The sequence below is a fragment of the Diabrotica undecimpunctata genome, unplaced genomic scaffold, assembly GCF_040954645.1.
Source record: "Diabrotica undecimpunctata isolate CICGRU unplaced genomic scaffold, icDiaUnde3 ctg00001286.1, whole genome shotgun sequence".
In the NCBI taxonomy this organism is placed as follows: domain Eukaryota; kingdom Metazoa; phylum Arthropoda; class Insecta; order Coleoptera; family Chrysomelidae; genus Diabrotica; species Diabrotica undecimpunctata.
The window spans coordinates 767-19634 of NW_027312117.1; the positions used below are offsets into that span (position 1 = coordinate 767).

The 18868-nt window shown below is 34.5% G+C and overlaps 1 long non-coding RNA gene across 1 annotated transcript; it reads right to left on the reverse strand.

The window, feature by feature from the left end:
- Positions 1-333: 333 nt before the first annotated feature.
- On the reverse strand, positions 334-6641 carry LOC140431520 (uncharacterized). The gene is made up of 3 exons (XR_011949691.1): positions 6581-6641; positions 527-592; positions 334-475 (listed from the first exon to the last, which is right to left on the reverse strand). It is a non-coding gene; the product is annotated as an uncharacterized lncRNA (long non-coding RNA).
- Between the last annotated feature and the right edge of the window lie 12227 nt (positions 6642-18868).

Here is an 18868-nt window from a genome sequence, read left to right on the forward strand (position 1 = left end):
ATCTAAAAGCATAGTATGGTTGTAGCTCAAAACAACTCTTTAGAACATCTGCTTCGAAAGTCAGCGTGGTCATGATAATTGCCCCCCTCCATAATAGAAACTTTTAGAAAAAGAAGTCTTCTTCCAGCTTAAAATAAAGTTTTGACGGCAAACTGTGTTTCCGTCAACATAAGGTTTGCTAAAAATAATTTTCCTGTCTTACACATTTATTACTTTCGTTTGGTTTCAAAAATGTTTCATTAATCTAAATATATGTGATATACTTTTGTATTTCGTAATATTAAGAACAATAAAAGCAACATATGTGTACTAAGCTAAAATTAGTACTTACAGTACTTGCAGCTTAGATAAATTGTAGAAAGCATCTTGTGGAATATACTCGATCATATTGTGCGCTAGCAGCAAATCATGCATTAGATACATCCCCCGAAATGGCCGCCCTTCGATGTCTTGAATATTGTTACTGGCAAGATCTCTAAAATTACAAAATTAGTATAGTTTAACAGTTTTTTATAGAAATACTTACAGAACTCTCATATCTTTACATCTGTTTAAATCAGGAACTGCATTTAGTTTGTTGGACTTTAGATCACTGAAATAAAAATACACATGTCTATTAATACAATACAATATAAAAGTATTTATGATTCTTATTACTAGCAAGCGTAATCGTCATATTTCCACAAGTCTAATTAATTAATACTCAAATCTATCTCCCATTTAAACATCAATAGACTTTAAGTTCATTTGATTGAAAAAAATATTCGTGGTCCCAAAACCTTCGTCAATGGACTGGCTTACCAGCAGACAAGTTATTATTTTATGCCACAAAAGATTGAAAATAACATTGTTGTGGAGGCTTAAATCTGTGCAGAATACTCAAAGAAGAAAACAGTTTTAAAATCCCATTTGTAAGCAACAGTTTAAAGCAGAACACTGGCTGTAACAGACACTTACTTCCAACTACAAAATAAAAGATTGTACACGTCACATAGTTAGAAATAAAATAGACTGTCTACTTCTTCTTTTTGACCTTCTTTTGTCCATTTTTGAACATATGCCTCTTCCAACTCCTTGTATCGATCTCTATTCTGAGCAACTTACTTCCAATTTATTCCAGCTATTCTTTTGATGTCATCCATCTCATCTGTGGTCTTCCTCTTGGTCGTTTACCTTTGTAAGGTCTACAATGTTGTATTGTGGCTTTCCAACGTTGGTCTTTTTGTTTAGCAGTGTGACCTGCGCCGCTTCATTTGAAACTATCTACTATCCAAAGGAAAATCATGGAGAAAGCATTGTGAGGAGATCGTACACACTACAGAAATCTCAGTTTTCTTTAGAGACTCTCAGATGGATATAGCTTCATATTAAATAAGTCAGGTGAATATGCTCGGAATGGTAAAGAGGCCCCAAAAACACATTCCTGCGTCTGAAACTGAACCATACCACTAGACATATGGCAACACCCCGCACTGGAGACTATAAATTACCGGCTTGGGAGGAAAATAACGTTCTGTACAAAAAAATTATGTATCATACTACAGGCTACCTTAGGAATAAGGTAAGTACCAAGAGCGTGGAGGTTCATAAGGGTAGCTCTTACACCTAAATCTGGTAAAATTGAAAAAAATAAAGCCAGGTCTGTAGTAGAGCAAATCCTTCGGTCTGCTTCCAGTTTGCCTTTATCTTTATATAAAAAAAGAGAAAAAACTTCTCATACTAACTATGATTTCTCATCATAATATTAACTTCGGATTTAATTTATTGAGAATAATTTTTACCAAAAGGAATAGCAATAGAAAGGGAAAAACTTATTTCCTAAGTCTTGGTTACTTTCTATAGGGTAAACTGGTCCATAGTGTGACGTTTTTTTTAAGAGTAAATCACCTTGATTAAGCCTTTTTTTAAATTATAGTAAGGGTACCTATGCCTGGGTATGGATGTAAGCAAACTAATAATAATTTCAAGTAATCCTTTATTTATAATAAATTTTATTTAACTATAACCATAGTGGGACTTCAGCAAGTCCCACTATGGACCACATGTTCCACTATGAACCACTATATGGTCCATTGTGGGAATTATAGGTGTCCATAGTGAGATTTTTAATAAAAGACACTTTTACTCTATTTTAAATTGGAAAAAATTTACAGGGAATATAAACTGGCGAGCAGTCCTAGCTGTACTTCTCCTAATGGCAGAAGGGGGCAGCTTTAGTAAAATTTTTTTTGCTCCTACGGTATCTGCATCGGGTTTGTCGAAAAAAACAAATTTGCTGACCACAATTTTCTTCATGAGAGATATTATATTCGTCTCCACTTATCTTAACCTGACCGACATAATGTTTAACAAATTTTTGTCATGTATTTTACTATAACATAGTTCTGATTTTGAATAAACAAATCATGATTGTCTGATGTGAAGTTTTCTAAATCGCTCGAATCATTGTCAAATCTCTTCACTAATATCACTGTTCGAACTAATGTCGTCATTAAAAACTTAACGTTTAACTTTTTTAGCCCTTTTCTCTTCTGAAAATGTTTTTTAGCCAATCTTTCTTTATGCTGCTATTTTATGGCATCTTTAATGGGGGTATCTGTTATTATTACTGTAGCTTCTTTCTACTTTTCCTAAGGTTTTTCCTAGGAGCAGCTTTGAGATGTGGCCTAATTTGCTGAGCGGTTATTATATTGGGTGGGCTATTAATTGGGCTGACGTGTCGTGGTTCTTTTACATCCTGAACATTTTCTACATCTTGAATATCTACATTGTGACCATCTTCCACATCCTGATTATTATCGTTAGCCTTATTTTTGTTACCATTTCCATTTTCAGTCATCAACTCCTCGGTTATAAAATCTTTTAAATGGGAAGAAGCAGCTCACGTCGAGCGGTTATAATTTATGATGCAATGGGGCAGCAATATCAATAAAAGAATCATATTATTTTTACACAGATTTAATAGAACACAAAAGAATACACGAATTATTAGAACTGAGAATTCTTTATTGCATCGCACGTGTTAGAAAAAGTGCTCTATATACTTCAAAAAATTGTCTCCCGTCATCCAACCAGAGGCCGATGCTGCCCCAGTAAGTATGAAAGGCTTAAATATTTTCCTCGTGAATACAAAGAATGGAGGCACAAAAATCGCATTATCGCATATTACAGTGCACTTGTTATTAATGTGCCTCTTTCAGCGCTTGTCACTTTTCCAATTTGTTTTTGTTTAATGCTAGCTAGTACCTTTCCGGGTTTATGCACATTGGTGACACCGGTCTCATTACAATTGTATATTTAGTTCGTTATCACACTTCTCAAGTTTGTGAAAAATGTAGCCACATTATGCTTGTTGAAGCTGGTGGTCTTTCCAAGGCTAGTTGCTTCTGGTTTTTGAAGCGATAACATAGGGTGTCGTTTCCTTAAATTATTCAACCATTCGACTTCAGCTATTTTTTTCTCGTGTTAAGCTAGAGGCACCCTTTTATTATTACTAATGGCATACTTATAAGCTAATTCACTGAATTATGTATTCGCACAATAGCTGTTCCTCTCTACTTGTAAATATTGTTTTGAAACCATGGTTTCGTCCTTATTCAAAATCATTTGTGTTTTCTTCATTAGCTTCAATAGCTAATTTGAACTTCTTCGTTTCCGTTGTAGAGCCGACTTGCTTACGCATGCTTGTTGGATGCACTCAATAATGACATTTGATTTTCTACAACATCTTCTACTGCAGAATGCATAGACCTTGCATGTACTTCATGATCCTCTATCCCTTTTTCGAAAACTGCTGATAGTTGGGATCTTAGACGTCTCGACATATGTAATTCTGCAAAAAATGAACATGTTTAACATGTTTTAGTATATTTAAGCATGGACCGCATGGACCGCATTGACAAGGGTGATAGAGAAAAATAAAAGTCTGAAAGTTCTAAGACTCAACATGTCCACAGGAAAAAAGAACATACATAAGTTAAGAAATAAATAAGACGACATTGTGACTGATAAGGAAAAAATAGTGAAAACAGTGGAAGACTTCTACAGACAACTATATGAAACAAGTGAATCCGATGAAAGACGCCCCTTACCAAAGATAGAGAATCAAGGCTCAGAATTAATGCCGAACATAACTGTTGACGAAATTAAAAATGCACTTCGGGTGATGAAGAACAATAAATCTCCAGGTGAAGACAGGGTAATGACCGAAAGCCTAAAACTAGGAGGAAATAAGCTCTTACTGACACTTGCTAAACTGTTCAATAAATGTTTGTGCGAAGCGATAACACCCTTCTTACTTCATAAGAAGGGAGATATCAGCGACCTTAGAAACTACCGCCCATTAGCTTGTTGTCACAAGTATATAAGCTATTTACAAGAGTTATTACCAACAGGCTAGGAAGTAAGTTGGATTTCTATTAGCCAAGAGAGCAAGCAGGTTTTAGAGCAGGATATGGCACGAATGATCATTTACAAGTAATTAAGAACTTAATAGAAAAGAGTGTTGAATATAACAAGCCATAAGTCATGATATTTGTTGACTATGAAAAAGTTTTCGACACAATAAGTCATCAAAAGATGTTAAAAGCCTTAACAGAGTGCAGTATAGATCATCGCTATATAAACATGATAAAATACATCTATCAAAATGGGACAGCAAGTGTGAAACTGGCAGATAAAAAGACCAACGTATTTAAAATAAAACGGGGAGTGCGACAGGGAGACACAATTTCGCCAAAATTGTTTACAACATTATTAGAGCATATGTTTAAGAACGCAAATCTGAGTGAAAAAGGAATTAATGTCAATGGAGAAATGCTTAGTCATTTGAGGTTTGCTGACGATATTGTCCTTTTTGCTGACAGAATAGATGATGCAGTATCGCAACTGGAGAAACTATACCTAGCCTCCCTACAAGTAGGATTAAAAATCAACCACACAAAAACACAAATCATGACAAATCTTATATTAAGCGAAAACATTTCAGTAAATGGCATGCATATTGAAGAAACCACCTCATGTAAGTACTTACGACATGAGATACGCATAGGAAGAGATAAACAAACATGCGAACTAAGCCGCCGCATAGGATTTACTTGGGTGGCATTCGGCAAGCTAAGCTATGTTCTTGAATCAGAACTGCCTATGTGTCTTAAAAGAAAAGTCTTTAATTAGTGCGTGTTTGCCAGTACTAACATATGGTGCAGAGACATTAACACTAACCAAGAAAGTAAGAAATAAAATTTGTGTTACCCAAAGAGCCATGGAACGATCGATGTTAGGCATTTCTCGTAGGGATCGGATCACGAACAAGGAAATAAGACGGAGAACAGGAGTGACAGATGCCATAGAAAGAATTATGACCCTTAAGTGGAACTGGGCGGGGCACATAGCTAGAATGTCGGATAACAGATGGACACAGCGAATAATACAGTGGAGACCGAGACAAGAAGCACATCGAAGTAGAGGTCGTCCACCAACAAGATGGTCTGATGTCATAAAACGGATCGACAAAAATTGGATGCAAACAGCACAAAACAGAAATACATGGAAAAGACTGAGGGAGACCTATATCCAGCAGTGGATAGATCCGGGTTAAATGATGATGATGATGTTTTACATATCTATACCAAATCCAAGTCCAAAAGGATGCATTCCGGCGGATTATTCTAAAAAATCTGAACAATAAAATAAATCTGTTCAGCTGGACACTCACCTGAATTTTCAAAATATCGAAACGCACAGTACTAATTAAAAACTAACACAAGATTCGGAGGCGGCACTTTTATGATAGCACACACATTGAAATATAGCTCTGCCGCGACGACAAAATAGCCAGGACAGTGAGATTCGGGCACTTAATGCGGTAAGAAGAAAAATATCGAGTTCTTCAACTCGTTATGCATGGTAAAGTATTTGACAGGAGGGGACCGGGACGTCGTCGTATCTCGTAGTTAAAAAACCTCCGACAATGGTTTGGGATGACCTTCGCGGAGCTGTTTCGCAGAGTAGTCAATAAAACCATGATATCCTTGATGATCGCCAACATCCGGACCGGATAAGGCACTGAAGAAGAAGAAGAAGTGAAATTCCCACTATGGACTGCGTCCCAGTATGGACCAGTTTACCCTAAAGGAAAATGGTAACTCGAATTTAGGACAAATAATCAACCGACCCTAACCAAAGTTTCCGATTCAGCTCCATAAATTTAAATCGAATTATCGAACAAATTGCTTGTAATTGCACAATATACTTATGGACTAAATTGTATTTTGTTACGCAAGTCTGATTACTTAAAATTAAAAAAAAAGTTATTGCTTTTGTTCTATTTCTATTTTGTTTCTACTTCAATTAAATATTTTCAATTATAAAACAATTTAGCAATTTTTACTAAAACAATTACTCTAAGTATAACTCGATAGATTTCTTTGATACCTGATAAGGAGACAGGAGTGTATAAAGATGATGACGTTTTTGACAACATCTGTATAGTGTGACAACATTTTGCACAAGATATATCATTTAAATCCTAGCCAGAATTATTTGTATTAGTTGTATAGTGTAACAACAATTTACTTACAGACTCTTTAACCTGGGGCACGTGCTACACAGCGATTCTGGCACCGAAGAAATCCCCGCCCACGCGCTATCTCAGAGTTCTCCAGGGCGCTGGTGCCGTTCAGATTCGGAAACGTGGATAGTTCTCTGGCATCCGAAAGAATCCTGCAAAAAAGAACCGTAAATCAAAACAAATTAGATATTATTATACATTATTACATTCTTCTAGTGATTTATTCGGTTGTTTTTTACTGTTTCGGTGATAGAATTACGAAACAAGATTTGGAACCGCTGGGATTTTAATTTTCGAAACTTATGGCTTTTGTGAACTGCGTGGGTAGAGAGATGTGTTTTGGATGTTTCTTTTCACTCTAGTAGACAACCATAACGCGCTATCTCAGAGTTATCCTTTATTAATTGTAATCTTTTAAACATATAATAGTAGGCAATAATATATTTTATTGCATTAAAATAACATTGTGGAAGCTAAATTTAGTAGTGAGTATCCTAAATATTTAATTATAATATATTATATAGATAATAAAACTTTTGTATAAATCTTTTTTGCTCCTGGGTTGAGGAATGTTTTGCCTTTTGTGGCATCAATTGTTTCAGCCAATAGTTTAGATAAAACTAGCCTCGTTATTAATGGTAGATATCATTATTCAATGTGGACATTGACATGATTTGTTGTTTCGTTTTCTTGTATCGGTCCTTGTCTCCGCTGTTTTATGTTAGGATTGGTCTTACTGTTGTCTTGTATACTTTCATTTTGCTTTCCGTGGTCAGATATTTGTTTCTCCATATGGTTTCTCGGAGGCAACCACTTACTCTTGCCGCTTTTGATGCTTGCCTTGTGGTCTCTGTTCTTATATCCCTGTCACTAGTGATCTCTACTCCTAGGTAATTAAATTTCATTACTTGTTCTATAATTTTGCCGTCTATTTCTAGTTTGCATCTACGCGGCTCTTTAGGATTTTCCTGAAATTTTTGAATAAATCGAAATATTTTAAAAAATACATTTCTATTTTCAACTGTTCTATTTGAATTCTAGTAACACTCTTAACTTTTGACGAGCAGTTTATACACTGAGATACTATAGAGCCATCTACGCAACTTGACTTCAATTATTTTCACTACTACATTTTCCTAATATGATATCGAAATATATGTCACCGTCTATTTAGTAAGATATCCCAATTAATTCCAAATTGAACACAAACACTTTGAGATTAAATTCTTGGGTTGATTGATTGCTCAAGTAATAAGATCTGTGATTGATTTATGACCAAAATCACGAAATAATTACGAAGCAGATCATTTTCAAATCCATTTTAGGAGATTTTTTCTACAAGGGAGTGCTGCATGATTGTCGACAGGTAGAACAGATTTTCATAAATCTTTTTTAATGAACCTAATACGATTCTTTTAATAAAGGCTAAATGTTTTCAGGATTGGATTTAGTAGGAATATCCCAATAAATTCAATAAGTAAAAGGAACATTTGTAATTTTTCATGACTTTATTTTTATTATTTGTAATATTAAATACCATTAAGCAGCGGACAGAAAGGGGGCAAAGGACGAGGCGCTTTCCGCTTATGGTTGTAGGGATAAGGCGGGATGGTTTGCCAATTTTTGTGAGGAGGGGGGCAGTTGTATACACTGACGATGGGTCTTAGGGGGATATTGGGATTATAGGTTTTTGGCAGGCCGTATATTCTAGGAATTCAGGATGATTCTTCTCTAAGTATAAGAGATTTTTTGATATCTGGAGGTAGAGTGGACTTATTTATGATAGATTTGGTGTTTTTTCATCGTTTTTTCTTGATTTTTGGTGGGATCGTTTGGAATTAAGAAGTTCGAACTTTCTTTAAAAATTCTTTTCATTTTATTGATCTCCTGAACATTTATATTTAACACTTATATATACTAGTTAATTTTAATATTGTTTCTATATTCACCAACATTCCTATTGATAAAACTATTTCCATCTTGGACGTTAAACATCAAATCCTCCAAGACACAGTATCTCTTATAAAACATTGCATGTCTTATACATACTTTTCATTCCAAAGTCATTTATATCGTCAAATTAAAGGTGCCTCAATGGGATCTACAAGGAACATTTCGAAATAACCGCCCTGTCCTAATCAAATCTCAAACCCACCTGCTGGTTACGGTAAGTTGATGACACCTTTGTCATTTGGCATCAAGGTAAAGACACATAAGATCTCTTCCTGTTCCATCTGAATAGAATGTGAATGAAATGTTCTTGTTCCGTAACACCCACCTCACAGTTTCTCCCATTCCGTGTACCGGAAACACACCCATACAAACCGTTATATCAATGCCCAGTCACATCATCACCCCGACCAACTTAATTCAGTTACCAACACTCTTGTTTCCCGTTCCGTAAGACTTAGCGAGACAATCACATATTATTCAAAATCAATTTAATAAACCAATCACTATTACAAAACGGCTACCACAAAACATATATCAATAGGAGCATTCAAAAACCTTTAAGCTCCATTCCATCCAAAAAAGAAACCTTGTCGCCTAATCAACCCAAAATCTTTCTACCTTTTATCAAAGTGACAAGATCTACTGACAAGGTCAGTAGAACTCTTAACCTTCTAAACATCAAAACCATCTTCACTACTCACTCCAAGTTATCCAATCTCGTCAGATCCGTAAAATACCAAATCCCCAATGAAGACCATGGTATTTACAATACCTTGCTCCAGTTACCCATGAACATACATTCTTCTTCTTGATGTGCCTATCCGTTACGAATGTTGGCGATCATCATCGCAATCTTTATCATATCTGCAGCAGCGCGGAAAAGCTGCACAGATGTTGTATTGACCCAGATTCTGAGGTTCTTTAACCAAGATGTTCTTTTTCTTCCTGGACCTCGTTTTCCAAATATTTTTCCTGGCAAGATAGCTTGAAGGAGAGTATATCTGGATTCATTATGAACATACATAGGACAGAGAAACCGATGAAATCACAACTGTATTTACAAACATTATTGAAACGCGCAGTATTGAAATTGAAACACGCGCTAACAGTTTAATCACGAGATGTCGCTAAAAGACTGCCGACAGCATGGAGTCCGCTGCTACAGCGACCCATGCGCCAACGGATTCCGCTCAGACCGTTTCCGCGCTAACTGATGGTATAAAAGCAGCCACACAGGGTAAGACCGGTCATCACTCGACACTGAACCATATCCCCCTTTATATTGGCTCCAAAATGGGTGCCAAAACGTAGAGTTTTAAATTTTCAATGCGGTTCTTCCCGAAAACATAGTAATTTTTGTTTACCTCTCAGCTAAAATTTATGTCTATGTATGAAAATACTCATATCTTTTTTTTTTCAGATTCAAACTACTGTAATTTATTTAATAGAGGTCGGCATATTTGTCAATGCCTGGATTTTCTTTCCAAAAGTCGTTGTCTTCGTTCACCCGATGAGATGACATGTTTCTTTTTTTTTTTCTGACATGGCTAGAACCGATGATAGAGTAAGAGAAGGAAACATTAGATTCTTCTTCTTCTATGAGTCTTGATTTGTTTCCAAATGTTTGCGAACATTTGGAAACGAATATATTCTTGCTTTATTAGCAGCGGCGCGGAAAATTTTTGTAGTATTTATTTCAAACTATATGCTAAGGTTCTTTACGCAAAGATTTCCAAATATTTAAATAGATGAATTCTTTTAAGGTTGTAGTATAGTCAGATATTTTGTTTTTTCTTTGTTGACTCTAGAACAACTTCTTTTGCGGCATTTACAATTTAATGAAACGATAGCCAGAATATTTTTAAATCATTTTGTAGATAATATATCCGATCCGATCCTAGGTCTTTGTTAATTTGTGAATAGCTTTTGATATTTCTTCCACAGTAGGTTCTTCTATTATAGGTATATCAGCTCGTCAAAGCATCTTCTCAGTTCTCTATGACTTCAGCCTCACCAGTAACTAGGTGAACTTTGCCATTATTATGACAGTTTCAGCTCTTAGTTTAGATAAATTCTGTTTATATTTTTGTTATCTACCAAAAAAATGTTATAGACCCTAGTTATTCGAAAATCTTTTCTTTCTGCGGCCTGTTTTGGGCTTTTATCGTATTTTTTTCCTTTATTCTGGACCCTCTGTATTTCTTTATATTTTGCTCGTTTGTACGGTGCAGAAGTCGTTGCCGAGCCTGTTTCCTTAACTTTCAGACCCTCTCTTATTCGTCATCAAACCAGTTCTAAGTTTCAGTATTTCTTCTTTTTCCTACGGTTTGATACTATGGGTAATTAAATTTGTAATTATTTCCCACACTGTGTCAGCATTATTTGGATTTTCTACGGATCCCAAAGTGGTCGTCATGGTTGTAATGGTAAAATGCAAGGAGATTAAGTAATGTGTATATAAATTTTTGTTAAGTTTTTGATATTGGTTTTATAAATATTCAAATTAAATATTTTTAAAACTTATTATAGACGTAGAATTTCTTAGTAGAATTAAGAAAAAAATATCGATAATTTATTTCTCTTGCTAACCAAAACATCCGTACAAAACTAAAATGAAAACAAACAAACAAAAAATAGTAGAAACATAATACTTGCAGCTTTCGTAGTCTTGGCAGGAAGGAAAATGCGTGGGCGTCCACCCCTATCAGCGGATTTCCCTTAAGTTCCAACAGGGCCAGGGCGGGAGTTTTCTGAAGAAGGCCTCCTTCGATATACTTGATCCTGTTACCTGATATGGAGCTGTAAAAACAATACAGTGTTAGATTTCAAGTAAATTGGTTTGTTCGGCTAAAGATAATTCATAGCTTTGAGATGTTTCTCTTATAACTAACAGCGACATCGATATAGAACTTGGATAATAGAGAAGATATTGGAAAGGGTAGAACTTAAGTATCAAGACATATTTATCGTCAATATTATACAGTGTAACTATAAAGGAAAGAACAGATTAGTTAAACCTTAATAAGACAACGGGAACATATTTCCCACTTTATTTTGCCGCCAAATTTCGATTGTCGCTGTCAATACACAGCATGTTGAATTTTGTTTTATTTTTGTTGATTTTGTGATATTAAGTATTCGTTTCATGGATAAATACACCAACTATTCTGACAGTTACTCGTCGGATCTGATTTTTACTTGACAATCGACGATTAGATGTTTATAGGTTATAATATTTCTTGCCGCTAAAAGTTGATTTTATTACAATTTCGGAAATAAAATAGTATAAAATTAGTATTTCTTGGGTTTAGGTTCAATAAAATATATATTATATGTGGAACTAGATTTTATTTTCCATGGCAATCAACGTTTCGGCAGGAAACCCTTGCCTTTGTCAAGATTTAAAACGTAAAACGGGACACAGACATTAGTTCATTAATGTCTGTGTCCCGCTTTGCTTCAGATACCAAAAGTATATAAACAAACAAATTAATTCTTCCGATATCCCATGTCTTATTCAGGGTTAAAACGTCTCACTAGAAACCCTTACTATAAGTTCTATAAGATTCTTATTTGGTAATAATTAAATTTTCGTTATAAAAAAACATAATATCTAATCAGGCAATCAAAAGATCTTTACTACATACTATGCGTCAACATATTTATATAATCGTGGCATTAACCCCAAACCAAGTTTTGCAAGAAATCCCTCCACCGTATTAAAAGTTTTAACAAAATAAAACTCATAACTAGTTTCTCGCCAAGGATCTGATATGAAAAATGTATGGCGGAAAGTTTGCTGTTACTTCCAGATATTTTATTAAATAATTTAACAAAGAAGGAGTTTGTAAATAATGATGACCATAGTGTTCAAGCTGTTACTTTTGATTGCGGGTGGATAAAAGTGTACTTTTGTGAATTAAATTTGAATGAGTTTTTTACATAATAATCATCCCATTATGGGTTTAGTTTTACGGTTTCTGGTGTGATTTCGCTGTTTCCACCACTTTTTTCTATTCTTCTCTCTCTTTGATTGTCCTTTCTATATTTCCAATTTCCATACTTCTTAAGTCTTCTTCGGTTATAACTCTTAACGGATTGCTCTCCTCTCTCCTAACTGTGTTCTCTTGACCCATCCATTTTTGTATTTTGTGATTCATCCATTGTCTTGCATCCTCTTCGTTTTCCCTCTTTGGTCCCATTATTTTTCTGATAATGTTACTCTCAAAAACTTTCAATCGCTCTTCTTCTCTTGGTATTAATGTAAATGTTTCTGCAGCATATACAACTAATGGTCTTATGGTCATTTTGTAGATTTTCATTTTTGTGTTTCTGCTTATCTTCTTATCTCTAAACATTTTTTTATTTCTATAAAAAACTGTATTTCCCGATTGAATTCTTCTTTTTATATCTACACTTTCATTTCTTCTGTTGACTAGTACTCCCAAATATTTGAATGTTTCAACCTACTTCGAAACTGTGTGCATCTATTATCATTTCTGTCATTAGTGTCTTCTTTTTCTTGCTTACGTTCGTGTATTTTGTTTTATTTTCATTTATTTCCAGTCCTCTCAATTTGGCTTCGTTTTTTATTTCTTGAAAGGTTTTCTTTAATGCCCGTTTGTCTGTTGCTTCTATAGTTATATCGTCTGCATATCCTATTATTTGTACTGCATTCTTTTTTATGGTTCCCCGTTTGATAGCTCTATACAGTCCAGACAGACGACGAGAAGATAAGCCGCCAATGGAGAAAGTATTATGAGCAACTCCTAAATACAGAAAAACCCACAACGACGGGGCAACAAAGACAGTACTAATTAGCCGAACCTGAAATACCAGCGCCCACACTAGCTGAAGTAAAGTCCGCAATTTCGTCCCTAAAAAACCATAAAGCTCCAGGCCCAGACGGCATACAGGTGGAACTACCAAGAAAAGGAGGAGAAAAGCTGCACCTTGAGATATATCATCTTATAAGAAAAGTCTGCGAAAAAAAAGAAATACCGAAAACACTGGCATGAAGTAGCCTTAGTAGCCTTTAAAAGAATTAAAAATAAAATGACGTCCGGACCGGATAATATTCCAGCATTTTTAGTGAAAGATTGTTCTCGGGTATTTGTAAAGCCACTTCAAAAAATTTTTAACTTATCAATAAAAACGGGAACTTATCCCGAGTTATGGAAAAATGCGAAAATATGCCCTGTATTCAAAAACGGATCGAAATCTGATGTATCCAATTACAGACCGGTATCTTTGTTATCCAATTTTTCAAAGGTTTTCGAAGTAACTCTATATAACCGTATTTACCCTTCTGTTAGGGGATGGATATCACCTTATCAACATGGCTTTATAGATAAACGCTCTACTGTATCAAACTTGGCTGTAATAACTCAATATATTTCAGATGTTTTGGATGTACAAGGTCAAGTAGATGTGATATATACTGATTTTTTTAAAGCGTTTGATAAGGTTGATCACAAATACCTTCTCTTTAAATTATCAAATTTGGGATTTGCTGGAAACATTTTAAAGTTACTGGAAAGCTATTTAATAGGTAGGAACCAATTTGTATCCTATAATGGTTTCATATCAGACTTAATCTACATCCGGTGTTTCACAGGGATCAAATTTAGGTCCATTGTTGTTCCTATTATATATCAATGATTTATTTTTAGATATTAATAACAGAAAATTGTGTTTTGCGGATGATCTTAAAATATACTGTGAAATTAAAACAATTGCTAACTGTATAGATTTACAGAACGATCTAAATTATATAGATACTTGGTGTGTAAAAAACAAACTTTTTCTTAATGTCAATAAGTGTAAAGTAGTAAGTTACTCTAGAAGAGAAAATAAGGTTGATTTTAATTATGTAATTCAGGGGTCAGATCTTGAAAAATGTAATAGCATTAAAGATTTAGGAGTTATATTTGATTCAAAATTAACCTTTAACAACCATATTGAGCAGAAAGTATCCGATGCTATGAAAATGTACGGTTTTATCATCAGAAACTGTAGAAATTTTAGCGATATAAGACCGATTAAACTGCTGTATCTATCGCTGGTGCAAACAAAACTAGAATATTGCAGCTTAATTTGGTATCCCATTTATAAATGTTATATGCAACAGATTGAAAAGGTACAACGGAAACTTTTAAAATATTTAGCTTTTAAGGTTGATGGAGTATATCCTGTCCATGGTTATGATTACGATTTGTTATGTAACAGGTTTAATATTGTAAGTTTAGAGTTAAGAAGAATTATATTTTCGGTTTCATTTTTATATAAGTTGTTACACAACTGTATTGACTGCAGTGATATATTAGGTCAAATTAGATTTAATGTGCCAAGAATTACTTCCAGGTCGACTATAGTGTTTACTTGTCCACGTGCGAGAACAAATATGTTACTGAAGTCACAAATTTATATTATGTGCAATAATTATAACAAAATATGCAACCATTGTGATATTTTCTCATGCTCAATTAATCATCTGGTTGATACCGCACTGGTTTATGGAGTACATTAGATTGTTAATTTTTTTTTGTGTATTTTTTTTATTTCTTATATACGTAGTGATTTGTTTAATTTATATTGTTCTCACTCTTTATTTTGTTTTTCACCTACTTATTTTTTGCACTTATTTTTTTACTTGATATTTTTGTATCCCCTACTAATGATTGTATACTAATTAAAAATGTATCTTAAATTTTTACCCTAGAAATGGGAAACTGTTGGGTAATAAAGCTATTATTTATTTATTTATTTATTTATGAAAGCCATAGAGTATCTATCCACAAGAAGGGAGACAAAAAAATATGTCGGAACGATAGAGGAATATCGTTAATCAATACAACGTACAAAATTATATCCATAATACTGTCTAGAAGGCTAACTCCATACGCAGAGAAAATAATAGGCGACTACCAAAGTAGATTCAGACCGGGAAGGTCGACCATAGACCAGATATTCGTCCTACGCCAGGTGTTTCAAAAAAACTGGGAATTCAACAGCGATGTACACCAAATCTTCGTGGACTTTAAACAAGCTTACGATTCTGTTAGCAGAGAAGCATTGTGAGAGACCATGGTAGAAATGGGAGTACCTGGAAAGCAGATACGATTAGCACAGGAGAACACAGAGAACGCCTCCGCACGGGTCAGAATTGGCAGCACCACGTCGGAGGAATTCCTCATTGACACCGGGCTTAGAGAAGGAGATCCTCTCGTCCCCTTGCTATTTAATTTTGCACTGGAACATGCGGTAAGGAAAGCTCAACCACAATTGACAAACGAATTTGCCACCCAAGAATCAAAAATACTATTGGCGTTTGCAGATGTCGTGGACACAATTACACAATCCACCAGAGATGTAAAAGAAGTTTTCACCCTATACGAAAGCGGAGCCAAGGAAGTTGGTCTGAAGGTCAACAAGGACAAGACCAAGTACATGGTGGTTACGAAGAACCCAAAACCAAGGATTAGACAAAACGTAACAATCAATGAATACAACTTTTAGGCCGTCAAAGAATTCAAGTACCTGGGAGCCATCATAACATCTAAAAATAAATATGAAAACGACGTGGCAGCCAGCAACATTGCAGAAAACAGGGCATATTACTCATTAGTGACCGTACTTAAATCAAAAATATTCTCAATACCAGCAAAAATAAGAGTGTACAAGACAATAATTCGTCCCATAATAACGTATGAAAGCGAGACATGGACTCTAAACCAAGAAAGATACTGCGGACTATCTATGGGCCTTGCAGAGAAGAGACAACCGGAGAATGGATAAGAAGACACAATAATGAACTCCAGACAGTATATGGAGAAAAAAACATAGTACGCTACATTAAAGCAAACCGAATAAGATGGGCGGGCCACGTACTAAGATTGAGTCACGAAAGACTCCTGAACGCCACATTCTGGGAAAGGCCCAACGGTAGAAGGTCAGTTGGTCACCCAAGAAAGAGATGGAAGGACGCAGTAGCCAGTGATCTACGCAAAATGGGAATACAGCAATGGGAAATAGCTGCTCAGGACCGACAACAATGGAGGAAAATAGTACATGCGGCCAAGACTCACATAGAGTTGTAGAGCCAAATGATAATGATGATATTACTCTCTTGTAAGTCTTGGATCATTTTTCTTCTGTTTAGTCTAGGAAAAGTATACGTGTTTTTCCGTCGTACTCGTTTGTTTTCTCAATCACTTGTTTTAGCGTATGTATAGTGTCTATCATGGATCTTCCTTTTCTAAAACCGTACTGGTAATCCCTATGCTTTGTTCTGTATATATTGTTAGTCTGTCTCTAATTATACCAGTCATTACTTTATCTGTTACATTCGATGAATTAATTGCTCCATAGTTTTTGCATATTGTATGATGTCCTTGTTGTGAGATTGTCACCATAATTCTTTACTTCCATTCTTCGGGCATTATTTCTTTGGTCCATATGTTCCGTATTAGTTCATAAATCTGTCTGTCTAGTGCCTCCCCGCCGTATTTTATAAGTTCTGCACATAATTCGTGTTCTTCCGCTGTTTTCTCGTTTTTAAGTTTGCATATTTTCTCGTTCACTTTGGTGTAGGTCAATTCTTCTTCTTCTTCATCTTGTTCTGTGTTCGTTTGTTTCTCTTTCTTTTTCTCTATCCGTTTCACGATATATTTCTTTGAAATTCTTCTGCCATTTTTCTGCTTCTATAGCTATATTAGCTGTCCGTTTTCAGTTACCTAGTTTTAAGTATTTGTACAATGGTTTTGAGTTGTGTCTTTTATTTTCTGTTTTTATCTCGTTCATAATTTCTTCTACTTTTTGATTTTTTTTTTCGATTTAAATAATTTCTTGTTCTTTTGCTTTTGAGCTTTGTATTTTTCTCGTTCCTCTTCTTTACTTAACCATTTCAATCGTGTTTTTATTTTTTTCTTCCACTGTTAATTTGCACTAATCGTCAAACCAATTATTTCTTCTTTTATTTTGCATTTTACCAACCCCTTTCTCTGCTGCATTGTTTATTCCTTGTTAAATTTTTTTCCATTTTTTCTCGATTTGTTGTTCTTTGAACTACATATCTGTATTTACTTCCTGTACAAGTCTTCTTCTTAATTTTTTTCGCTTTTAATTTATTTACGTCCCATTTTCTCTGCGCCTTTCCTCTTTTATTCTTCGTTGTTTTTATTTGTAACAGAAATACAAGACTTCTTCAAAAATATATATTTTTCTATAAAATTAGTTAATTAGTATTAAAAAAGTAAAGATAAAAGGTTTATTCAGCTATGAAACATTTTTGGTATAAGTATATTGACGTTGAAAGACTAACTCGGTTCACTAATGCTTCGTTGGAAATGAATAATTGAAAAGTTTCTGTGATAAATCACTGAGCGAAGCTCCATAAACGTTCGTTAGGAAGTATTAAGTTGTAACTATGAATATGTTACTATTTAAGTTTCTTGAAAAATTAACAGTATTATTTAGACAAATTTTTACAAATAAAACTTTGGAGGAATCTAGAGACAATAAAATATATTTTATGATACACTAGTTCGTTATTATGTTTTTATTGCTTAGTTACCAATGCATAAAGTGCACGTTATAGTCCGCACAGGCATGAAGAAAGTTAAAGATAACATTTATTGTTAAAGTTGTGAAATATGGAATCAAATTATTATAGCTACATCAACCCATCAAAAATTTGTGCCATAGATCTTGTTTCTCTCTTATACACGACGGCATAAGAGTATGACGTCCTGTCATAAGCGCTTCATTACCGAATAAAAAACAAAGTTTTAAAATTAAATGACCTCAAAATAGTTATAGGAAAATGATAGAACAAGGTTTAAACTTGAATTTACGTCCCTGGTAAATTCAAAAATATTATTTTTAAGTTGTGTTTTTGAGCCTTGAAAATCGATATTTTTGCGTTTTTTTCAGTTTTAAATTGTTAACTCGAAAATGATCAAGTTTACAGAAAAATTAAAAGAAACTTATTTTATTCAGAAGGACCCAAAAAATAAAAAGAAATTGTATTGGTCGAAAAAATTCATTGTTACAATTTATTTAAAAATATTTTTTAAAAAAATTTGAACAACTTCTCACTTGGGCGGACCGTTATTGAACCTTATTTTGGGGGTATCTAATGAAAGCAAATATGCAAAAAAAACTCATGGGAATATTTTCCGAACGAACCTGAGCTTTTCGCCTTATTTAGTGGGCAATAATTAATGTGTATAACCTACCCCGGCGACATACTAACACTCGGGCCAGAGGCCCTTGTGTTTGTGAGATAGTCACCCTCAAGCATAAACATCTACTTCAGTAGCGCACCTAGAGATTGCCTCTGGG